At 48.8% G+C, this 25,912-nt stretch overlaps 1 long non-coding RNA gene across 1 annotated transcript in view; it reads right to left on the bottom strand.

Annotated features, from left to right (window-relative positions):
- LOC102960025 overlaps nucleotides 1-25,912 on the bottom strand; it is a 72,585-nt gene that overhangs the window by 46,106 nt on the left and 567 nt on the right. The window lies entirely within an intron of this gene.

Below are 25,912 nucleotides of genomic sequence, written 5' to 3'. Positions count from 1 at the left end.
TTAGAGAGAGGATGATGGCTTCGCCTGGGAATCACTGTTAAATAATAAGCCTATAACGTATTTGCTGATGGCAATATACACCCTGCTTCAAATTAATTTTAAAACAAGCTGCTGATATGGCTTGTCCTTAGAAGGGAAACAAAGCTGGTGACTGGGTAGATTTAGTCAAGGGGCAAACGTACAGAAATGTATGCAAAGTTGATCTGTCCATTTGCTCGATGAACAACCAATGGAGACTTTAACGTTCAGGTTGGTTCTTTAAAGATTTACAAGAAAACATTTTCTTCCCTGCACAAATGAGAATATATAATCATAGAATATTAAATGTTTAAATAACTTTTAAGGCAGGCTCCAACGCTGATGATTTCAGCTTCTCACAAGTGTAGACGTTTTTTAATGTGTTCTCTTGATTGTGAAATTGCAATTCGTTAATGAAAGAGAATTGGTTGCATCTGTCTGTTTACAAGTTTTTAATATCCACCAGTCATTTGACCAATGTAGAGAGCAAATAAATATTTCCCCCCCATGTCATTTTTTTAATTTCCCAGAAACAAGCGTTCCTTTATTATCTGTGACCTACTCAAATGAGAATTACTGTTAAATAGTTGCAGGTTTTTATACGTGCTCGAGCGTTTGGAGCCCAGAGCGCCATATTTCTCTGGAGCATTTTTGTTGAGCTTAAATGCAGTCTTACCTCCCTATCTTATATTACTTGGGGTTGGGTAACACATATCGCTTTGGAAAAGAGAAGCAGGCTACCGTAAAAGAGAAAATAAAGAATTAGTAAAGATGGCTTCGGTCACAGCAAGCAGAAAGTGACTCTTATCCTCGTGCTAGGAGCTCCGCATTTATTTTGGAAAATGCAAACAAATAGAGGGGCAGACCTGTGAGGATTAACAAAACCCTCCAATCATACAACCAGCTCTCTGTTGCCCCACGTCCATGCTGGGCTTCAAGGGAAAAGCTCACACAACACTGGGCTTGCATTTATTGAAGAAATTAAGGTGATCTGAATCAACGCTGACAATCTAGTTCTACAAATCATTTATTATTCACTCATCCACCAGAGGGAAAGCGTCTGCGGGAACCTTCGGTATGTGAGCCCTTGTGTTTCTGAGAGCACAAGCACAAAAGAGAAGCCTTCATTGCTGCTGTTTAGAAACGATGACAATTAGAGCTAATACCTGACCACGGCTGATTTCCCTGTCGTTCGTCCACCACACTAACATCGGAAGCATGTGATCGGCCCTCCAGATGCCCGTTATTAATTGCACGCTCTTTGATGTCTGAACGTCGGTGCAACCTACAAAGGCATTAACGTAAGAAAACGATGCCTCCTGAAATATCCCCAAGTTACTGACTGGTGCGCTGCGGGTTCCCCATTCATCTGCTCACCTTCAGCGGCGCTGTGAAAATACCCGCAAAGTCCAGACATGCTGCCAGGAGTTTCGGCAAAAGATGGATTTCAAAACTTGTCTAAAATTTCCACTTCGAGGGGAGAAAAAAATGGCACATTTCTCATTCAAGAAGTATCTATGTAATCAAAAGCAACACATTTCGAAAATGCTTACGGTTTGGAAATGTGCACCAACAGAACTATAAAGAAAGGAAGAGAGAGAGCAGGAGGCAAGAAAACAAAGATAAAGCACTTCCAGGGGACAAGTGAATCAAGGCCACCTCGTCACCAATACCTACACTTCCCTGATGTTTATTTTCTCCTAAGAGACAACTTTATTTTTTAAAGGCTTATCATGAGGGAAATTGCTGACGAGAGGTACATTTCTTTTCTCAGGCAGAACTCAAATAAGGAGAGATATTGTTATAATGTGGTTTCTTGTGTGCTATTTCAAAACAAACAGACTTTTGTTTTTACAAACCATTTATTTGGGGGGATTTATTTGAAGAAAAATTTTCCTTCGCAAAGAAAAATTTATAAAAAGCTACATGTGCAGATTACTTGACCCGCTGCCTATCATAACATCTTTACGCATCTCAAGGATTTAGCACAGTGAAAGGGAAAGAGCAAAGAGGGTTTGAAGGGCAGCCCGGCGCGGCTTGCATGGATGGCTGCCTTCCTATGCAGAGCTCAGGAATACATCCATCCCAGAAATATTTGTTTATCGTGAAAAACCTTTGAGCCACCAAATATTGAATTCTTTCACATTTTTGGGCAAGGTCTTTTTGCCATCTGGAATTAGGTATTCTACTGAAGCCTGTATTTTCAAATATTAGATTTTCTATCATTCGCTGACACCCTCGCCAGCATAGAGCTGAACAATCTCACCTTTCCAAAAACAGAGGTGGAGTGAGACAACTAAAAATGTGAACTTTTAAAGAAAAAGTGATCTCTTCCAAAGAGTGAAGCTGAAAAAAATTATCACACTGTTGTCTCTTTCTTGGAGTGAAACTAAATACCTTCGGACAGATCTCTAAAAGAAACCGATCACGTACTCGCCGTCCAAAATGATGCACAATTAAAAGTATAGTAAATATTTAAAACAATCACCCTCCTCCAAAGAAGAACTGGTAAATCAAACATTTGCAGCCAAGAACCTTGGAATCTCGACTCTCCCACTCATATTTTGCAGGGGTACAAAATAAATGTGGAGACGGGGGTTTCCAAATGTTTAAAGATCCCCTCTACAAACAGTATCACAGCCTCTATGTGTACAAGCCCTGCAAACATAACGATGTATTAGTTAAATGTAAACCCTCTCTGAGTTCCCAGTAAATCTAAATATGTACGAAATTAAAATTGAAACAAGGAACAAGTCTAGTGTTAGTCCTTTCAAAATACTAATTTAATAACTCTCCAAGAAATAGAGTGTTTTAGGAAAGGCAACCCAGATGTCAGCATATAAAATCAAGCTATAAAGTGCCCTTCAAATATATTTCAATCATTTTTAAATATTTACATTTAATAAGGACAAGTTTTTATGGCAAGAGAGAGGTAATTACACTTATCATTAATGGAAAAATGTAGTTTTAATGGCTTGTATATTGATTTGCAAAGGTGAAATAGTAACCTAAAATATGTCATTGTCTTTTTTTTTCTTCTGTTCAGCAATTTGTTGCTTTTTTGCAAAAGCAAAATATGAAATGCTAGATGTGCCGGTCGGTGTTAAGGTTGGCAGGGGGGGAAGCCATGGCTAGAAACATAGCCCCTCTCACGCATTTTCCCCTGTTTTCTGGATGTCTCCTATTATACTAAACTGAAACCCCAAGTATTTGTGCTTTGGGGGATAATTAGAAGAATCTTATCAGACTTTTATAGCCCTTCCTAATGAGGCTATTTATTTGGCAAACATTAGCCAGCAGAAGGATTAGTAACACCTTGATATGGCCCTTACTGAAGCTGTTACCCTCCTGCCTGCTATACACAAAAGCCTATCTTATCAACCCAACAGCCTGGGTGCCGGCAAGCCATGGCTTCTGAAAATTCGCCAGGGGTCAGCCTTCATTAGTCAGAAGTTCTGAGACCCAGAGCAAAGGCAAATTCAGGTTTGGCCACTTTGAGGCCAGCAGCCCCGAAGCAACTAAGAGTAGGGGTTGCTGAGAAGACAGGGAGGGGCAGGAGCCCAGGAATCATCTGGGTGGGTCCTGGGGAAAATATCACTGACATGCAGCAGGCAGTTGCCCCTGGGAAGGGCCCAGGCCTCCAAATCCCAGGGGCCTTCCTCTTTACAAGGAAATAGATATACTTCAGGGATCTCAGAGAACAAAACGAAATAGGCTTCCCCTGCTTTGTCCATGCCAGCCGGGAAAGCAAGGCAAAGAGGACTGGTTGGTGACCTGGCCTAAAATAAACCGCACTCCTATCCAATGCCCTCTTTATTTGGATGCTTTGACATAATCACAGAGAAAGAACATTCATTACAACTGATTTTAAAAGTGATTTAAGGTGAATTCATAAATAAAATATTCTCACCTCTGGCAGGGAGGGCAAAGGGCTTTGCATGTCTGGACTGGGAAGTCCTGATACATTCTGGAACTCTAAGAAGGGCAGACTAGAGAAATAAACAAACCGCTCGGGCCAGCTCTTCAAAATCTGCCAACGTGGAATCCCCAGTCCAAGGCTTCTGACTTCACTTTGGGCAACCTGGCTAGAAGGGACAGCCTTGAGGTGGGATGACAGGGTTAGGTTTGCAAATGACCTAAGGTGGATAAATATTTGTAAGACACTTTGAGAGTTAACGAGCTACACAAGCACCCAGCTACAGAAAAGGCCTCCATTCTGTCACTTAGGAAAATTTTCAGGGGAGGTAACGTTTGAAGCCCAAACCTAAATGTTGCCTGAGTGAGCAGACCCCTATGGGCCCACGGCCAGGCTCCAAGGGACAGACGAGCTCATCAAGAACGCTCTACCGCAAATTTGCCCCGACATAGGACTTTCTAGTTTGTGCCGTAACCAAATAGTCACTTCTTCGTTGTCCATAAACCCACCTGTGGGTTCTCTCTCAGGATGCCAGGTGATCACTCCTTTTGGGCAAGGACCCACTGGACCCTCACCATAGTTTGAGGGCAAGAAGACCTGTCTGGGTGGCTATCACCCCTCCTCCTGGAGCCAGCCTGACAATACCTAATCCTTGGAAGGCCGGCAGGACTGAGGCTGTAGGCTTGGCCTCACTCTCTTTGTCTAAGATGGGAACCCTAACCACAAAAACAACTCTTGCGATTGGCACCGCTTCCATCGCTATAGCAACCGGTGCTTCTAAAAAGGCGAATGCATTGGTTTGGGACTCAGAGCCAAATTAAAATTTCTGCAGCTCAGTTTGCTCCTAACTCATCCCTTCCTCCTCCTCTGGGACCTTCAAGAGCTCGGGTCCATGGCGGCTGGATGACTACAGAGCAACACCAGCCCACAGTTGCGGGATTTCTCAGAGGATGGGCTGGGCCCCACATGCCCCAGATGCTGAGACAGGTGAGCCCCCAAAGGCGTCCCCTGGGTTCCTATAGCAACAGAGTATTTGTTGGATGGAGGTCTCCACAGGGTAAGGAGAAGCAGTAAGATAGTTTTCCATTCCTGATAGGGAAACGGCTGGGTCAGTGAGCATGTAGGCTCACATGGCCACAGAAATTCACCCTGGGCTCTGCTCCCAAGGGGAAGTGGGCTTGAGATGCCCAGTCACGGACACTAGCAGACTGGCGAAGGGAAAGGCATTCAGGGCCCTTCTGCCCCAAAAGGCCACACCGACCACTGAATGACACACATCATTCAGATGATACTGAGGTACAGATGTATTCTGAAACCCTGGGTTCTGCCGACCACACAACCTGACACCCACACCGCCTCAAATGCTTACTTAGCTTGATGGCGTGGGCATGGCGGTCCCTCAGGTCTCCTCCAAAAAGCAATAAGAAAATATGAGAAACGCTCAGGCCCGGCCTCTGGACCAAAGATGGGGGCGTTGGCCAAGACATGAAGAACGACTTAGTCTAAACCTTGGCCTCTTGGACACGTCTTTGGCCGCGTCAGTCTCTCAGGCTGGGTCAGATATTTGTTCCTGACTGTCTGAGTCAGTAACAATTTGCAGTGAGGACCTATTCCACAAACTAAGAGAGACTGGAGATGGGCTATTAGCTGCAGCTCTTTTCATGTGGAATTACTTCTTCTGGCACTAATACGCCATCATTTGAAAGCCTTAACCCAAACGGACGGGCAGCCGCCCCAACCCCGGGCTGCCTGGACCGAGGCAGCGGTCTCCATGTGCTAGCTATTACCAGGTTGTTTGGTCCCGTCCCCAGTCGGCATTTGTTGCTGCGCACTGAGAAACTGCTGTCAGGAAATGTTCTTTTCTAAATTACATAATTAGGGTATTGGGGAGCGCAGCGAAGGCAGATTAGGGGCATCACTTGTTCTTACCGAAAGCTATGATTCAAAGCACATAAGTAAACACTTAAACTACGTGAATGGTTTAATATTGATTAAACAATGACCTCCGAGACTAAACTCTGAACATGGTAGGTAGAAGGAGCTGGAAGGAGAAAAAACAAAGAGTCGGCTAAATAGTTGCATTGATTTAGAGCGAAGTGTGGACTTTGACCTGACAGATCAAAATCAGGATTCGGAATGATTACCTCAAATGAAGTCCTAGGGTCCCACCCCTGCAAGCCGATGGTGGGGCTGGGGGCGAAATGGTCAGGGTTCGGGGGCGGGAGGGGGGTGACAGGGGGCGAGTTCTTCCCTCAGAAAGACAAGCTTCTCACCCACACCCACTTCCAGAAACGGGGACTCAGGCAAACTGCCGGCTCAAATTGCATTTCATTTATTGTTTCTAACTACGGGCCACGGACTTCAACTTGATTAGAAAATTGTGCTGACGCTTCCTGTGAAGTGTATCTTGAGCCTTCCAAAGAAAGCTTGGGGGGTAGTTTTCTGCACACGCTCGCTTCCTCTGACAGCCGTTCTCACTGCCTGTTGGTGCCCTTGGCTCTGCTCGCACTCAGATGCCTGGGCAGGTGGAGGGGCCGCCCCCGACAAACAAAAGCCTGTGCAGGAGGCTCCTGGGAGGATGCAGGGCTGATGGGGAGGGTTCTCAGAGTCCCCAGGGGTAGGGGAAGGCAGCCCCCTGCAGGGTGTGGCTCCGACAACAGCTAACACCTCCCCACTCGCTTGTTTCTGGGAACCTTCCACCCAGCTGGTCACAGCGTCTTTGCCACCTCAAGGCCCAAAGCCACCCCCCCCGGCTTCATGGGCATGCAGACCTCAGCGGCCCCTGTCATCTCCCTTCCTCCTGGCCCATGTTTTGTGTCTGCTCTTCCTCCCCCTCATCTGCATTCAGGGCAGACGAGTGTCAGTAGAAACAAGGGTACCAGGAGACAAGAAGACCAACGATGAAAGCTACTGAGAGTTTTTAAGAGGTTACACCATATTAAGCATCTTAAATTCAATGTTCGTCACAATGAGTCATCACGACAACCCTTTGTGGCAGGTATTATTATCTATCCCCATTTCTCAGATGGTAAAAGTGAGGCTAAGGGTAATTGGCCCCACAACACAGCATTTTCCTAAGTTTAGTTAATTTGAGAGAGAGAGAAAGAGAGAGAGCAAGGGAGGGGCAGAGAGAGAGGGAGAGAGCGAATCTGCACTGTCAGCGCACAGCCTGATGCAGGGCTCGAACCCACGAACCCTGAGATCACGACCTAAGCAGAAATCAAGAGTCAGACGCTTAACTGACTGAGCCACTCAAGCACCCCCAGATCACAGCATCTTTATACGTTTTTTTTATTTAACAAATCCTTACATAGCTCTAATTTTGTGCTCGAGGCTGTTCTCAATGTTTTATAAATATTAACTGATTAAATCCTCAATGCAACCTCGAGTAACAGGTATTATTATCCTCAATTGAAAGTGAACAGGGTCCCTGGCTGGCTCAGTCAGCTGGGTGTCCAACTCTTAGTTTCAGCTCGGTTCATGATCTCACGGTTCATGAGTTCGAGCGCTGCACCCAACTCTGCACTGACAGTGTGGAGCCTGCATGGGATTCTCTCCTTCTCTCTCTGCCTCTCCCCTGCTCATACTCTCTCTCTCAAAAATAGACATGTTTTTACAAGAAGAAAATGAACAAATTGAGACAGAGAGGTTAAGTTACTTGTGCCAGGTCACGTAGCAAGTGACTAAGACAAGATGCCAAGGTTGACAGTCTGACCCCAAAGCCCAAGTTCCTAACCAGTCCACAGGACTGCAGGCAATCCTTCGCAAAAAGCCCTTCACAGAACAAATCCATCCACCATATGCAGAGTGGCTCTGTAAGAAGAAACAGCAGTGGCACTGTACTGATGTGGAGAGAGCACTGGACTGGGAGTCTAGAAGCCTGGGCTCCAGCTCCAGCTCCAGCCCTGCTCTGTGGTGATCAGTGAAGCACCTCTCCTCTTTGAGCCTAGGTGCCACCTAAACCTAAGGTGACTGGAGCCCAGGGACCCTTCATGGTCTCAAACTCAGCCTCTAGAAGATTAATGGAATGTATGTAAGTCTGCCAGGAGGCCCAAGAGATAGGGGAGTTGTAGGAGGTGACCTGCCCTGCTCCTTTCCAGCCCTCCCTCACCTTCCCCCTTGAGCCAATCTTGAAGGGATTCTCTACGGTGGAAGTCATAGCCCCTGCCTTCCCCCCCTTCCACCTGCACAGATGTGCAGGCTCCCAACAGAACATACAACCACTTCCAAGGATGCCTCCATGTCTGCCAATGCTCTATGAAACCAGTGAGTGGGGGTACAGAAGGGGGCTACAGGGTGAAAATCCTGCCAAGACAAGTTTCTTTCCATTTCTATGTTCAAAATATGTCCGAAGAGTAAAAAGAAGCATATCCCTCCTATCCACTGCTGTAAACAGCTCAAGTGTGATACGTGGAGAACCCATCAGGACGCCTCAGACAAAGCCCTCCGGCTCAGCCGCAGCCCTGCCCAGGGCCTCTCTCTGCTCAGGGCTGGGCCAGCATCTGGCCCAGCTGTCGTTCGAAGACCTCCCTGCTCTCCATGTGGCTCAGGGCTCGGCTGCCATCTCCCAACCTTGGCTCCATCCCCCACAGCTGAGCTGGCTCGGACGTTTGGGTTATCCACCACACACGGCTTATCTTCAGTATTCACGTTCCGTATATGCAGACTGCCTCCTTGTTCAACTGTGTTACCCCAAGAATCAATACCTGTAGCATTTTCAAGATCCCATGTGGACATGCATTGAGCAGCAAAAATTTTGAGTCCCCGGCTATGCACGTTCCCAGCACAGGTTAAACGAGGTGACCCCCTGCCTCCTGTTTGAGCTCTCATCTAGCAATCAAGTACCCTTTTCACCGTCTATACAGGGCCATGTTGGCCACATACTCGTGCTTTTTGTTGGTGATTTGGCTGTTGGAAATAACCTCTATGTAGTGCTCAAGGGCTATCTGGTTTTCCTAAGTGGCAGGAAGGCTGTGGTGTGCCTCTTGGAGACAATACCTATGCTGGATAAGCTTTGATCAGACATCCGTTAAAGTGCTACTGACCATGAGTTACAGTTGATCAAACAAAGGTATGTATCAGTCAAATACAGGTTAATCAACCAAATATATATTTACACACACACACGCGTATTAAAGAGGGTGTCTTTAAACAAAAACCCATTAGGTTATGTATCGATCAGTTGATGAATATGCTAGGACCAGAGGCTCACAGGAGTTGAACTCTGTATCTCCCCTAGGAACAGCAGACCAACACTTGTCATTTCAGGGTCGTGGTGACTTTCTGGAATGTAACCACCGTGAATCATGAGCAGCAACTGGGGTTTTATTCCTACTGAAGGTGGCTTAAGCCTATCAAGGAATGCAAACTGAAAGGAGGCATAGACAGGGCCAGCAGCTGGTGTCAGCTCCTATCCCTGCAGACTGTCTTCTCAGACTAGAACCCTTTTTTCATCATAGCGTTTAAAATAGTAATAATAGTAATAGGATGAACTGGGCACATACTAATGACTCCACATGGATCACACGGCACCCCATCTCATCTCGTTGTGCCCCAGGGAAACTGGGTGCTTAAGGGCCTCACGCCCAAGGGCACTTGTGCTTTCATAGAAGGTAGTCTTTACCGTCGCTGCTTTGGGTTCCTCAAGGAGAAGGCTGGGCAACCTGAGGAAGGCCATCACTGCAAAGATTTTTACACCATTTTCCAACTCTGGGGTGCACAGCAGGGGAGGCAAGACCTGGGACTCTGTCCAGCCTTGAGACAGTGGCCTGAGAGGGCAGCCAGCCTGTGCCCCCTCCCAAACCTATACCCCCAAACCCACCAGCATTGAGCCTCAGTCAGGGCCTTCCTACAGGAGGCACCACACCGACTCCCCTTGCCCAGTGTGACAGCCACCAGGCAAACTACCCTCTCCTTCCCAGCCTGGCATGCTGGAAGAGCCCAGACGCCAGCCTCAGCCCTTGCTGAGATGTGAAAGCCTGAGTATGGTGCCACTTGGCACACGGTGGCCCTAGGCCACTACTGGCTTCCCCATGTGGTCCTGAGCAAACAGCTCCCTACTCTAACCTCCAGTTTCTCCCGTCTGTACCTCAAAGTGGGAAGAGTCACTCTCCTGCGTCCAATGCTTCACATCTACGATCTCACCATTTTAGCAGAGACAACACCAGCAGAGCCAGGGAAGATCACAAAGACAGTGGCTGTTACTGCTGCTGATGAAATTAAATGAATCAAGTAATATTCCCTGGGGGATGCCTGGGTGGCTCAGTCGGTTGAGCATCTGACTTTAGCTCAGGTCATGATCTCGCAGTTCGTGGGTTAGAGCCCCGTGTCGGGTTCTGTGCGGACAGCTCAGGGCCTGGAGCCTGCTTCAGGTTCTGTATCTCCCTCTCTCTCTCTGCCTCTCTATCAAAAATAAACATTAAAAAAAAAAAAAAAGTAGTATTCCCTGGATGCTAAAGAGAAACAAAGTAGCAGCTTTAATCCTCTCTATTTTTTTTTTTTTTTTTTACATCTTTCCACTAAGGCAAGATAGGTTGAGCTCCTCAAAAGAGCAATCCAAATTCTCAGAATATTCCTGCCACTGAGCTCTCCGTGGAAGGAGGCATAAAGGCATTCACTGACCCATCATGATGCTCATTACCTCCAGGATACGGACAGTGCTATTCACATGCAGAGAAAGTGGGAAAAACTCAGAACGGCCACCTAAAAGGTGACAGGAGGGAGCAAGGGACCCCCATCCAGCTGGGCCTCAGAGAAGAGGTAAGTAAATGGGGTTGAACAGCAGGAGGAGGGCCAGGACAATTCCATCCTCCTGCTGCGAGGTAGGAGCTGTGGCCCTGGAGTCCCAACAGCCCCACCTGCCTCTTGGCTGCCCCTGCCGGAAACTGCACAGGCTGGGCCCGGACAGCAGGAGCCCAGGTAAGCCGCCCCAGGTGCAGCAGTGACCTTGGCTGCAGGAAGTCCTGTCACCCGCCTGCAGCTAATTGCAGCCGCAGCGGAGGAGCCAACCTAATTACACAAAAGTATGTGGCGCCCACATTCCTGGCCACCACACATTCTCACACATCTCACAGGAGACGCGGCCCCTCACTCGTGCTCTGGCCCCAGCCCCTTGCCGCTGGTTCCACTGAGCCCCCGAAGAGGGTCCTCCCTCCTGCAGCTCTCTAGAAGCTCTTTGGAGCTGCCCCAGCAGCAATTCCCTGCTTTCCCTTGCCTGCCGCTGAGGCACTTAACCCTCATCTTTACCTAATGTAAATATTTAATCCTGTTCATTGAGAAGCTGCCCATCACCTGCCCTCATCCTGTTCTGTCCTCATCCAAATGGTCTCCCCGTCGGACCCTGGAACAAGGGTAAGACTGTGAGGGGCTCGCCACCCACCAGAGCCCCCCACCTAGCCTGGCACACCGCTGGCATTTCACTGCCAGCCCTGGGAGTGATGAGCACCCTCGAGTTCTACAACCTGGGGGCAGTGTGTGTGACCTAAGTTTCACTACACTCAGCTGACCAACAGCCCGACCACCACCTCCCTCAAAGTGCCTTAGAGACCAAAATCAAACCTGGTGCCTGGCACATGACAGGTAGTCCGTGAACATTTACTGGATTGAGTTGTGAGCCTTACGTCTACAAAGCATTAATGATGGGCCAGGACCTTGCACGTCTCTGATGGTGCATCCGTCCACATGTACGTATCCCTCTCTGCCCACGCCCACTCTAAGAGAGTTTGAGGTCCCTCAGCCTATTTCTGCCCAGGAGCTGGAGACACTGAGTTGGAGGATGGCCCATCTAATCATTAAAGGCTGGGGTGCAGAGGGCACACAAAGCAAAGGAAAAGCTGGGTGTGGGAGGGAACTACACAGGATAGAGGCTCACAACCTGCAACTTTCCTGCAGAAGACAAGCCAGGGATGGGACAGCTTTCTCATTACTTCTGGCTGCAGGACGGTGTGGAGACAGTGTGTGGGGCCCTGGGGCAATGAGGGTTACACACCTATTATCTCTTTCAGGGCTCACAACACCCCGAGGCGCATTTTTGTCTCCATTAAAGTGATGAGGAAATGGAGGTTCAGAAAAGTTAAATAATTTGCCTGAGGTCACACAGCAAGTAAGAGGGTAAATCTGAGCAGCTGAGACTGTGTTCCTGACCCTTTCACACTGTTGCTTGCTCTTCATTCATTATTGCTTTACCCTCAAACAATGGGGGTAGGGAGATGTCCACTGAGCAACTCCCGCCAGGTCTCCAGGAAATGCTACCTCATGAACCCACGTCACTTCCCTCATGGACATCTGAGCCCCCAAAGTGCAAGGGGGCCAGGCCCTGTGAGGACCCATGGAGGAGGGACAGGTGGGCTGGAGGAACCCCTTGGCTACTAGTTCTGAGCTCACAGAACCAGTTCAAACACAGGGCAACAGCGGGATGGTGACAACCACCAGCCCTGAGTGAGGATGGCCATGCGCTGCCTAAGATGGCTAGGAAAGCTGGGGAGGCTTCTGGGAGGAAGTGAGCTTTGTCCACCTGGAAGGATGAGGAGGACTTCAATAAACAGGACAGAGATCTGGTAGAGGAAGCCAGACAGGCAAAGGTGTAGAGGTGAGAAAGTAGCATGGAGGGAGCAAGCAGCAACAATGAGACCCCAGAGGCTCCTGGGAGTGAGAAGAACAGAGCTGGGCAGGGACATGCCTCCTCCTCAAGCTAACATCTCACTCCCTGCACAGCAGGGGTGCTGCTGGCTCCATGTCACCTAGGTCCTCCTGGAAGGGTGAGATGCACAGCATGAGCACCTTCTGAATCCAAGGACATGCTCCTCCAGCCTTCCAAGGGACTCCTCTCAGAGAAGATCAAAATTGTGTGCTTCAGGGGCACCTCGGTGGCTCAGCTGGTTAAACGCCTGACTCTTGGGGGTCACCTGGGTGGCTCAGTCAGTTGAGCATCCGATTTCAGCTCAGGTCATGATCCCATAGCTCATGGGTTCAAGCCCCGCGTCAGGCTCTGTGCTGACAGCTCAGAGCCTGGGGCCTGCTTCCGATTCGGTGTCTCCCTCTCTCTCTGTCCCTCCCCCATTCATGCTTTCTATTTCAGCTTAGGTCATGAACTCACAGTTGTAAGAGTTCAAGCCCCGTGCTGGGCTCTGTGCTGACAGTGTGGAGCCCGCTTGGGATTCTCTTTCTCTGCCCGTCCCCTGAGCACTTGCACCCTCTTTCTCAAAATAAACATAAATGAATGAAGGAATGAATCAATGAATGCTTTTATACTTCAGAGTAGAGAGAGGGCATGAGGTTGCCCTCACCCACCACCCGGCACTCCTGCCTGTGGAGAGTAGCTCTGTGCCACCACAGGTGGGGCGAACGCCCCTTCCTCAGTGCTGCCCTGCCTGTTTCCCAGGGCCAGATTCCAACCTGGGGTGCCTCTCCACCCTCAAGCATCCACCAAAGGCCCGAGCACTACCAGAGAAGCCTATCAGGACTGCAGGAAGCCACCCATCTCTTACATACACTGTCTCTTCCCTTACCCGTCTAATAGCTACTCCCTCTTCAGGCCTCAACCCGGACGTGCCTTCCTTCCAGTGCTCTCCCACGCCACTCCTCCCTCCCCCCCACCCCCGCCCATGCTCCCACAACCCTCCGTGCCACCGTGGTCAGCAGTTTGCCACTCCCTGCTTCTGGCGGGCCGTCCTCATAGGACTGTGACCCCAAGGGCAGAGGCTGGTTTAGCCTCTTCACCCAGGCTGTGTCCCCAACTCTTGCCTGGGCTATCGTCTGTGCTTGATCAATACCAGCTGAAGCAACAATCCCACAGCCCCGCGTCCTGACCTCTGGACCAAAGGGGCCCCATCCCATCTCCCAATTAGACCACTGGCCCCAGGCATGAGGCCCAGCACCCCCCGCTCCTCCCGTGCCTGCCTGGGCCTCAACAATGCTTCACACAGACGGGAGGCTCACCAAAGACTCCGAGTCCCTCCACTGTGTGCACACGCCACCCTGGACAGGCCCTGCCCACTTCATCTGACCGGTCTCCCAGGGCGAGACCCTGGCCCTGAGGAGGAAGCACGGTCAGGGTCAAAGATCCAGGGCTGCTCCTGCCCTGACTTTGCAGGGTGAGCCCCTGGCTGCATGGCCAGGGCAGTTACCCGGCTCTCATCCCAAGCAGCCCAAAAGCCTCTCCTCTGCCTCCCAGGTCACTGAGACAGGCAGCTGGCTCCCTCCTTACCCTGACATGATTCTGGCTCTCCTAGGTCATAGTTCTAAAGCCCCCCCACCCAAGCTGACACACACATGGTCCCTTTGCCTTCTTAGACCTCAATTATTTTCTCTAAAGAGCATTTAACACCCCGAAGGGGGTTTTGACCGAGGAGAGCATACCCCACCATCGCCCCCTCCACTGTGGGCAAGTTCCCCTAAAAAACATGTAGCCAGGCACAAGGAATGTATGCAGAAGGGGTAAAGGACAGTGCTCCTTCTACTTGGGAAAGAAAATCCTACATGGAATCAGAGGGAAAGGGGGAGACTCCCCTCCCCGCATCATTGTCACTCCCCCTCACCAAGCATCCTATCCCCCTACAGCCAGCCCTGAATAAATCTGTTTGGTCACTTACAACCCCAGCCGATTCCAAGGTTATGCTCTATGCTCGGTCCCACCTTCATGTTTCAGTCGTGCTCCCTCTTGCTCACCTCCAGTGCCCTCCCCACCCCATACCTGTAGACAGTACCTCTTTCAAGACCCATTTCCAATGCTACTTCCAGGATGCCCACATTCTCTGACCTGCCGACCCTAACCTTTCCTTCCTCATTTCCAATCAGAACTGGGTATAACTGTCCTAGCCCACCTGGTTAGGGCCATACTTCATCATCCCACAAGCTCTAAGCTCCTCTGAATTAGGGGGTATACAAGGGTTAATCACCAGTACACAACTACCCTTAACAGAATCTGGAATAAAAAAAAAATTCTAAACAAATGAATGAGGGAGATGTGTGATCAACATTCAGATATTCATAAGATATATTATCCTTATATGTATCCTGAATATGTAAAGAGCTCACATAAATCACTAACAGGAAAAACATTCCTTGAGAAATGAGAAAATTATGTAGACAGCTAATTCTGGCAATAGTAAGTGGTGAGGAACGACACAAAAATACTTTTTAAGTAATAAAAAAAGGCAAATTAAAACAATAAGACATCCCCTTTTTTCTCGAGAAAAACAGAGGAGATATTTAAACTTTAAACATTTGATACCAAATGTTGGGGAGAGTAAAGGGAAGCCAACACTCTCCAACACTCCTGGTGGGAATGTAAATTAGCCTAACCTTTCTGGAAGGCAACTTAGCAAAAGGCATCAGAAACCCAAAAAACACAGGTACCTTTTTCACAAGTTTAACTCCTAAGCACTTATCTTAAGGAAACAATTGTAGGAGTGATGCTCACACAAAGATGTTTATCACAGTGTGGTTGATGAGGGCAGACACCCAGAAATAACCACATAATCAAATAGAAGAGTGGTTTTGAGAACCAGAGTACATTTATACCATGGGCCACCAGCACTCCTGACAAATGATGGTGCAGAATGTGAAAGGCTCCCATGGTATATGGAGATACACATAACAATATATACTATGATACGTTGCTAAGTGAGACTAAGTTATAAAAATGGTTCATATGGTTTTATAAGAAAAAGAAGTATGTATACATAGAAACAAAAAGACTAGAAGACTTCAAAATGTTAACAATGGTTACCTCTATTCTGTTTGTTCCAGTTCTTCTAAAGTTTGACGTCTATAGTACTTACACAAAATATCAACTGCTCACTGATAAAGCCTCTAACCAGGAGTCAAGACAGGAAAAGTCCTCCAATGATACTCCCAGGTCTACCTTCATCCTACCACACCCCCCCACCACACACACACACACACACACACACACACACACACACACACACACACACACACACACACCAGTTGGTATCAGTCATAACCTAGGTCTATGCATGCACTTATATTCCCCACCCAGCCAGGCTAGGTCACTAGCTGCCAGCCACTAGCCCAAAGCTTGTTTTGAACCTCACCTATTCACCAAGCAGTATAACCCATTTGCACCCCCAAACAGATTCCTAATAGCTACCAACTGATGCCTTTTACAGGAAGCCCCCAGCACCCCCTGTAGAAGGTGGTAGGAGACAGGTATCCCCTGGACAGTGCCTGCTGACCTCACGTGTCCATGGAGCTCCAAAGCCACATGATGATAAAGATGATATGGTGGAACCAGCCACGGGTGTAACCCGGCCAGTAACAGCCCTCCTCTATTAATTATTGTTGCATTAATTCACTTAAGAGCTGATGACTTCATCCGTCACAAAGAGGCCGAGTAAGCACTTTCCTTGGGTCTTCCTCATTCTTGCAGCATGGGGCAGAGGGGACATCAAGGGCATGTTCACCGAGGCTCCTGGCCAGGCCAAGCCCAGTGATGCAATGCTGACTCCACACCAGGCACACTGGTTGCTCTTCACACCCTAAAACTCTCAGAGCAACTTGGCAAGGAGGTGCAGGAATCCCAGCATTCTCATCCCTGATGTGGGGGCATGAAGCAATTATGTGACCTTCTCAAGATCACCCAACCAAGAGACCTCGCTGAAATTGGAACTCTGATCTTCCTGTCTCTTCCATGATACCACTTCCCCGATTACAGGACTCCGCTCCCCAACCACATGACTTCCACCACCAGAGCTCAAGAAGCCCGTAGCACTGGAATCAAAGCTGACTGAAGTACATAAGCCCATGGCCAATTCCTTTTTTCCAGCCCTGCCTTTGCTCACAAACGGAAGAGCCTGGGGCCACCCCACTGCCATCCTGTGCTAAAGATAGTATCATGGATCTGGGGGAAAAAAATATCAAGAAAGTGCTCACCTGGTCCAAAAGCGGCCAGCCACCTGGTCTCATCATAGCATAGTGGCCCTGTCCGAAGTGTCAGGGGCACCTTGAGGGCTGCTGGCAGGGCCCTGGCCCTGCTATTAGAGTGGACCTGGGTGGGTGGTGCTAGTGAGGGAGAGGAGAGCAAAGGGGGCCCACTGTGCAGGACGCTGTTGCTGAAACCACGAAGCAAAATATTTTCATTCATGAGTTCATCCAGCCTAAACATGCATCTAATCCCCAGGAACTGACAGTTCAAAACGGCTCCCAGGCGGGAAAGAGACAGAGCGCTTAGTTCAAAGGCAGAAGGAGCCAGGCTTTACCGCTTATCACCCAGTGACCATCAGCAGACTCAAGGAGCTGCCTGGGCTTACCATCCACGCCGGCCAGGGAGGCCAGTGTCTTAAAGGGCCAAGAGCCCAGCACCATCAGCTCTCAGACTGCTCACCCTCCTCCTTACCTGGACCCTGGGACAGAAGAAGGGGCCTTTCTGCTTGGTGGCTGGGTACAGCTTCGCTTTTCAATCTGGGCCCTAATTTGATGCAGCGGCCCAGGCAGAGGGAAGAGAGGGCACATATTGGCTCTGCACAAGTGGACCCCTTGTGTCTGTCAGGAAGAGCCTTTGGGTACCCAGTGACCAAAGTGGAAAGGAGGGGGAAAAGGAGGGAAACAAGGGATCCCCGAAGCCCTCTTCAGCACCAACCAGGCACAAGCAATGATCAGCATCACTGGCTTTCCCTGCAAGGCTTAGGCCACTCTGAGCCTGAGGTCCTGGCCCTGGGGCCTTGGCTGGCAGGGCGGGCCAGGTTCTTTACCTGGAAAACAGATTGGCTAGAATGAGATCTCCCATAGACGCTTCCTGCGCAGAGAGTGTTTATACAATCCAGAATTTGCAGTCTCTTCTGGAAGGCTGGGTTGCCTTAGGGACTTTGGGGGTGGGGGAGGAGTGATACCCTTTGGCCCCTGCTTGACTGATACTTGTGAAAAAATTAGGTGCTATAACCAGCCAGCCCCTTAAGAAACAACTCTGTATGAAGGTGACATTAGGCATATTTTTTCCCATAGGGGTCTCTCTCCAGCTCAGCAGGACCAATCTCTGAATACCTGGGATTTTGGCAACCCCCCCCCCCTCCCGCCCAGCCCCAGCATACTGGCAGTGCTACCGATTTTCTGGTGAGAAAACTCAAGCATGCAAACCTGACATCAAGTTTGGACCCAGAGAGAACCCACAGTCCTGCTTCCTGCCCTGCGGGCTTGGGACCCCAGGCTGCAGCGTTTTTTCCTGGTCTTCCAATTCCCTTTTTAAAGACAAGGAGCACCCCAAAGAACAAGCGAGTCCCAGCGTCTCCTGTGCCACCAGATGCCAGGTGTTTCATATGCTCTGGGCTAACCCCTCACCCCGGAAGGTGAAGTCCCATTTTACAAGTGAGAAAACCGAAGTTTAGACGGGGGATGTAAGGTGCCCCGGAACAGAAAGGCAGTAAATAGGAGTCTGAGGACATGGCCCACTGCTCCAAAAGCCACAGGAGCCTAGAGCCAAGAACCAGGCAAGCCCAAGACCTGCTTCCTCTTAGGACCTCCTACCCGGCGCTGTCTGCTCTCCGGCATCCAGAGAAAACCCAGGAAAGAGGTCTCTCACCTCAGGGTCAGCACAGCAAAAGACAAACATGGGTTTGCCTCCTTTCCACCCTGAGCAGTCCCATCTCGCCCACTTGCCACACTGCCCTGGTCCCCTCCCTGCTACAACGCCATTGCCCTTCGCCCATTCAGAAGGGGATCTTCTTAGAACCCACTCGCTGGGAGGCTGACTTACCTGACAGAAATCACACCCTAATGGAAGCATATCTAGTACTATAACAGACAATGGTTTCAGCACCATGAAGGTGATCCTGTGGGACTCGCCCCCCAACTACAAACCCTATGAGAACTTTTACTTTATCTGTGTTTAGAGCCAGATTTAGTTAGAGGAAAGAACTGTGCATTTATAACCACAATCCCGGGCTCGAGTACCAGCTCTCACTATGATCTTGGGGAAGCCATGGCGCCCATCTGAGGCTCAGTTTGCTCATCTGTGAAATGGACAGAACAATCTTGGTGTGACTGTCAGCTCATGATGTTGGTGAAAAGACTGGCAGAGAATGAGACAAGGCTGCAGCTGGGATGTAGGCTTCAGTTATGCTCCCAGAATTGGAGACCGTGCTTTTAAACCAGCGTGCTGACACACCCCAAGCACTCCCAGGACTCACCTCCCCTCCAAAACGTGCCCCAGAGAGAAACCCAAGGGCATGATTCCCCACGGATTCTTAGCGTCCTCGTGGTCACTTGCTGACTCGGCTCTGGGATACTGAGCTTCAAGATGAGCACTGAACTCATGGGGGCTGGAGTCGAATAATGTGGGACAGTGGTCATGGGGGCCGGGAGGGAGCTTTAACCCAGCCTGTCCAATTATAGGGTCTCAGCTCTGCTCCATTTTAGCTGTGTGACCCTGAGGAAGTTAGTGCACCACTTGGAGATTCACACGCCTTATATTTTAAGTGGAATAATAGTATCTACCTCACAGGACTCTTGGGAGAACAGGTAACAGATAAAGGTCTTAGCACAGAGTCTGGCACATGTAAGTGTCCAATAAGTGATAGCCCCATCAGATTATCTAACAGCCTCAGACTTGAGCAAGGGTCACAGAAGGGTCTAGATCCACACTATGTGATAGAAATATAACGTGAGTCACATATATTATTAATTTTCTAGAAGCCACTTTTTTAATGTTTATTTTTCAGAGAGAAAGAGTGTGAGCAAGCAGGGAAGGGGCAGAGAGAGAGGGAGACACAGAATCTGAAGCAGGCTCCAGGCTCTGAGCTGTCAGCACAGAGCATATGTGGGGCTCAAACCCAAGAAACGCCAAGATCACGACCTGAACCGAAGTCAGATGCTTAACCGACTGAGCCACCCAGGTGCACCCAGAAGCCACTTTTTTTTAAGTTTATTTATTTACTTTGAGAGAAAGAAAGAGCAGGCGTGTGTGCACACGCGAGAGAAAATCCCAAGCAGGTTCCTTGCTGTCAGTGCAGAGCCCCACACAGTGCTCAATCTCACAAACCACGAGATCATGACCTGAGCCAAAATCAAGAGTCAGATGCTTAACCCCCTGAGCCACCCAGGCACTTTAAAATAAATAAATAAATAAATAAATAAACAAACAAACAAACAAACAAACATAGTAGGGGTGCCTGGATGGCTCAGTCAGTTGAGCATCTGACTCTTGATTTTGGCTCTGGTCGTGATCCCAGGCTCGTGGGATTGAGCCCCGTGTCGGGCTCCACACTCACCACGGACGCTGCTTAAAATCCTCTCTCCCCTTCTGCCCCCTCCTCTGCTCATGCTCTCTTCTCTATCTTAAAAACATGAAAAATAAAAAGTAAACATAGTAAACCAATCAGATTAATCTTAATACATTTTCTTTAACCCAATATACCCCAAATATTGCCACTTTAATATGTAACAAATATAAAAAATTACTAATGGGATATTTTACCATTTGTTTAACACTTTGCCTTTGGACTCAAGTGTGTGTTTTACCTTTACAGCTCATGTCAGCTCAGATGCTAGAAGTACGTGACCAGCATTTAGGTCTCCTAAAATGTACAGCTGTATAAGGAAATTCACATTACCAAGTTGTTCCAAACACACCTCTAAGTTTACCCATAACTTTTTGAGTCCTTGGGTCTGCTTTTGATAGTTTTCTCTCTCCTCCCTGACAGGGAGGAGACTTTTTTAAAAATTGAATTTAAATCAGTTAAGACTGCTAACTACTGAGAATTCCGCTCCTCACTCCCCCTCATCACATATTAAGTGTTCAAAAGCCACACAAAGCCAGTGGCTACTGTCTTGGACAGCTTTTTAGGTATCCCAGAAAAATGAGACCTTCAGAAGACCGCAGGAGCATGGGCTCCATCAGAGCAGAAATTGGCCACTTTTACAGGGCTGGGGCTATAGTGGCCCCCAGGGCAGGTGATGCCCCTGAGGGCTCCGTGTAGACCATCTACTCTCGCTGAACTTCCTGTTCCCCCAGCTCTGGCCCAGAAAACATCCCGAGCCACCCACTATGCCAATTTCGCAGCTGCCCGGGCCAGGAGAGGCCCCTCAACTCTACATGGATGTGCCTTTCTCCATAGCCGAAGACTTTGCTCACAAACATTCTTGGAACATCAAGGCAAAAATGATGATGATGTTTATCAATGTGCTAACTATTCTTTTCTTTGAAGACATGAGCCAACATTTGATTGTTTCTATGTGCACGCTAGAAGTATCTTTCTCTGGATATAAAGAGAGGAGGACAGACCACAAGCTAGGTGGGCCAGCCTGCCAGCAGGGAAGAGAGAATACTATAAAAAAGCAGACCCAAGGACTCACAAAGCCCCTGGGTCCATATAGGGCAGGACAAACATCATGCCCCCAACTTCCACACGTACCCCAAATCACAGCCTAGATCAGCATGACAGTGGCCTGAGTTACTGTGCAAGTTTGTCTGATGCACTCTGGCCTTCTGAATCACAGTAAAACATTATGAAAGATTTCCAGGAAGAATAGTAAAAGGAAGCTGTGAGCTATCCGGGTAGCCCGGAGCTGCCTATTTTCCAGAAAACAAAGATGTGACTGTAGGGGACACAATGACATGTGTGTCTACACATGTATCTACTTTAAAACAAGCAACCAAAGTAAAAACAAACAACATAAAAGGATACAGCAATCATTTAAATTTGATTGATAAAAAATACTCTTATCTGTGTCCTGACGTCTGGATACACTGACTTCCCCAGGGGGAATATAAGCTCCGTGCAGGCTGGAGTTTATTTCACTGACCATTGTATCCCAGTGCCTGGCACTTAGCCCACCGGATGGATGGATGGATGGATGGATGGATGGATGGATGGATGGATGGGTTTATTCTAAGCCTCCCCCTAAACTCAACAGCCTTTGAACATTCAAGAAGTATTTGCTTTCCCACAAGTCACCTCAAGTTTTGCACTGATCCCATTTTCTATACCAAGAACATCCTAGACGTTCAGCTCAAAAAAACTACATGCTACTGTCACTTACCTACATCAGGCTCCAAACTGTCTCCAGTGTCCCTCTCTCTCCAAGCCATAGGAAGAAGGGGTCAACACAGCAAACACTCCCCAGCAGTGGGATACAGGGTGTGTGACTGTCAGCAGCAGGCCCCTACATCCCCCATCCTGGAGCAGTCAGACTCTAGACTTGGGTGGAGGACAGAATGGCCCCAATTGTCCCCTGGGCCCCCCTGTCACCACAAGCCAGTAAGACCTTCCTGCCACAGAACGCCGTCTTTCATCTCAGAGGAGTCAAGTCGGGGTTTGGCGATTCCACATCATCTGCATGTGGTGGGTCCAGAAAATGGAGCTGCGTGCACGGCAGCCTTTATACCTGTGTTTAATTTCTGCTTAATAAGACACGTAAAATGCTCTACCTAAAGGCCAGCTGATGGCAGGACACACATTTCCGGATTAAGAGTTCTGTTAGAGATGTTTCCGCAAGCCAGTGACCTCTCTGTGATGTCTATAATTATATCCACATAGCATATAAATCTCAATACACTTTTAATAAGCAGTTAATACTCTGATATAAAATATTTACATCTCGACCAAATTCATCCTGCATGGAGTAGTCCTGGTTTACCGAGTTATTAAATCCGCGGCCATCAATCAGTACCCCCCCCCCCCCCAGCTAAACAGAGACCTGAGGACTCAAGCAAGCTTCCTTCCCACGCTCAGCAAAGACTGAAGCCTTTCTAGTCTGGGAGTTTCTTCATCACCCAGGGTCTTGCCCATTGTTCTCCTGTGAGTGGCAGAACCTCCATCGTGGCAAAGCCATCCCTCCCAGAACCCAAGCCAGAAGCCTGAGAAACCCTATGGACCCTCCACCTGCCCTCCAGCTTTGCAGGGATTTTTCCTGAGCACCTATGGTGGGTCCTAGGCCAGCTGCCAGGCTCTAACATGGCCAACCAGCTGCCTTCCAAGAACAGCCCCAGCGTCACCTCCTGTGGGAAACCTTCCTGAGTGTGCCCAGCCTATCTCGCAGAGCAGCTAGACTGCTGCAGCCAACCATCCTTGATGCCTCCTACTCACCCCACATCCAATCCAGCAACAATTCCTCTTGATCCTCCCTTCAAAATACATCCACATGTGCCCCCTTCTCCTGACCTCCACTAACTACCATGCTGGCCTGAGCTTCTACCGTCTCCCACGTGGATCACTGTAACATGCCTCCACCCTGATCCCTGCCAGGCTTGGGGCAACAGAGCAGCCAGAATCACCCTTTTCAAATGTAAATCCCATCTTGAGGCTGTGCTCCACATCCTGCAATGGCTCCCCATTCCAAAGGGTCAAAGTTCTTAGGGCAGGTTCCCAGACTCCATACCACGGCTTCTTCTTCATCTTTGGGCCATGGATCCTCCCAGTAGTCAGAGGAAGCCAAAGGACTTTGACTTAGATAAATGTTTTACATGCATCAAGATTCCATAGTATTACAAACAAAAGCACTTACATTGAAATAATTAATGTTTAAAATTTGTGACACAGTGATGCGTGTGCATTAAGTCCTAAGATCCTGTGCCTGTCAATTCAAACTAGTGATGAGAAGAAATATTTCAAGATATCTGATACAATTTTAATAGGTAATAAAAATGTCTATAATTTCCGTTGTTGATAAAGTCCGGATGGTTCTTTTGGGCAGGGGGTGGGCGGCTCTAATCATAATGGAAATGTATGCTGATTTTCAGGTAAAGGTTAATGGAAATACAGAGGAAATTTTCCCCAAGCTCAGAGATGCCCCCGAGGGGTCCAAGGGTAGTAGGGATGAAACCTCAGCTTTTCCTGATCAGCAGCGTCCCCACCCTCTGCCCTGCCTGTTCTTCTCCATGTCACCATTTTTCTCCAGGCTCACCAGCCTCCCACTGTTCCTCCACCAAGGCAAGTATACTCTGTCCTGAGAGTCTGCCCCTATCTGCACAGTCACATCTTCACCTCCTTCAAGTCTCTGTTCACATCCTACAGCTCAGGAGAGGTGCCCCGATCACTGCCAACATTTCCCACACCTGTAGTCCTGCTCCATTTCTTCCTTCCTTCCTTCCTTCTTCCCTCCTTCTTTTTCTTCCTTTCTTCTTTTTCCTTTGCTTCCTTTTCTTTCCCCCTTTCTTTTCTTCCTTTCTTCTTCTTCTCCCTTCATTCTTTTTCTTCTTTGCTTCCTTTTCTTTCTCCCTTTTTCTTCTTTCTTTCCTTTTCTTTCTCCCTTTCTTCTTTTTCTTCCTTTTCTTTCTTTTTTTCTTTTTCTTTCTCCCTTCCTTCTTCACCCCTTTTCTTTTCTTTCCTTTTCCTTTTCTTTCTTCTTTCCTTCACTCTTCCTTTTTCTTCCTTTCCTTTTTTTCTTCCTTCCTTCTTCCTTTCTTTTTCTTCCTTGTTTCTTCTTTGCTTCCTTTTTCTTCCTTTTCTTTCTTATTTTTCTTCCTTCCTTTTTCTTTCTCTTCCTTCCTTCCCTCTTTCCTTTCTCCCTTTCTTTCAGTAGCATTTACTACCTTCTGACAGGCTACGTCATTCCCTTATTATAGTTATATATTTTGATCCCCTCCTCTTTTTTCTCTTCTCCCCCTCCACCTCCTTGTCCCTCCCTTCCACTCTTCCCCGCCATCACTCTCTCTTAGAACACAGGCTCCTGAAGGGCAGAGGCTTCTGTGTCTTTTTAAGGAAACAAAGGAAACATCCCTAGCTTCTAGAACAGGGCCTGGCCAGTAGCGGGACATTAAATACTGGCTGGTGAAACATGAATGACTAACTCAACAGCCTCCTCGGGGGTCTCACTCTGACACCCATCAGTGTCCTCTCATCCATCCTTCCTCACTACCAGATCCAGTCAGCCCACTCATCTTCCAACACTTGTCGGGAGCCTACTTCACCTCTGCATGGAGGCTGACCTCCTCAGCAGCCTCTCCAAGCCCTTCACACACCCACCTCTCCGGTCCTACCTCAACCTTTCATCCTGAACATTCCGATTTCTCTGTACCTAATGCTGTTCTACTGTTTTGCATTTGTGTCTGTCTCTGTGAGAGACCTCCTCTGGTTCAGTTCACCCCCAGGTCCCTAGCATCCAGCTCCAGGCCTCGTGCCGGCTGGTGCCCAGGGACTGCCGGATGAATGCGTGAACGAGTGAATCAACTAGCAGATGAAACAGGAACAGAAGCCGGCATGGCTGCTACGCGGGGAGCAGGCGTGCTGCCACCGGGCACACACCCTGGGTGGTGCCTGTCACCCTGGCTCCCAACTGAGCATTTCACAGGGGACCCACAGAAGCTGGTTCTCAGTTTAAAGAGATAATCCAGCTAATAACAGGATTAGTTCAGGCACATCCCCTAAACCATAAGCTTGAAACCTCTACCTGGGCAAATGTTTGGCCGGCCTCTACCAGGATCCCTACACTTACCAACCACAGGCTGTTCCCCATCACACAGAGCCCCTCAGCTCTGCCAAGCCACCATGGGGCCATCATGGGGACTCAGAGACGAGCAGCCCATTTCAGTGGGCCCTGGCATCCCCAACGTCACAAGCCCCCACTACACAGCCCTGCCAACCTCCACCTCTGTGACAGCACCTATTCTTACCGGTGCCAAGAAAGGTGATTATGCAGACACGACAGAAAAGGAGACCCCAAGAGGGCAAATGCCAGTGGCTCTGAACTGACAAGTGATATTTGGTGGCACCTGAGGAAGCAGGCTCCAGGACTGTGCCAAACCCACATGGGGCAAAGGTGCTACAATGACATCTCAGGTGGCAACATCTAGAGGCTGTGTCCAAGAGGAACCAGCCCAGGCCACAGGGGCTTCTGCTACCTCATAAACACCCCAATCTCTTACTGGCTCCCTTAACATCATGGACTGTAGAAGAGCCCAACTCCGGGGTGGGCGTTGGTGGGGACAGCCTTGGAGGAGCTACAGAAAAGGATTACAGGAGCGGTGTTAGCCCATGGCCAGATAGCGAGGGAAGTGAAATGTTCAAGGCTGGGCCAAGGTCAAGG

Source organism: Panthera tigris, chromosome A1 (genome assembly GCF_018350195.1).
Source record: "Panthera tigris isolate Pti1 chromosome A1, P.tigris_Pti1_mat1.1, whole genome shotgun sequence".
In the NCBI taxonomy this organism is placed as follows: domain Eukaryota; kingdom Metazoa; phylum Chordata; class Mammalia; order Carnivora; family Felidae; genus Panthera; species Panthera tigris.
Note: the sequence above shows the minus strand (reverse complement) of the source record. Positions and strands in the feature narration are given on the sequence as shown.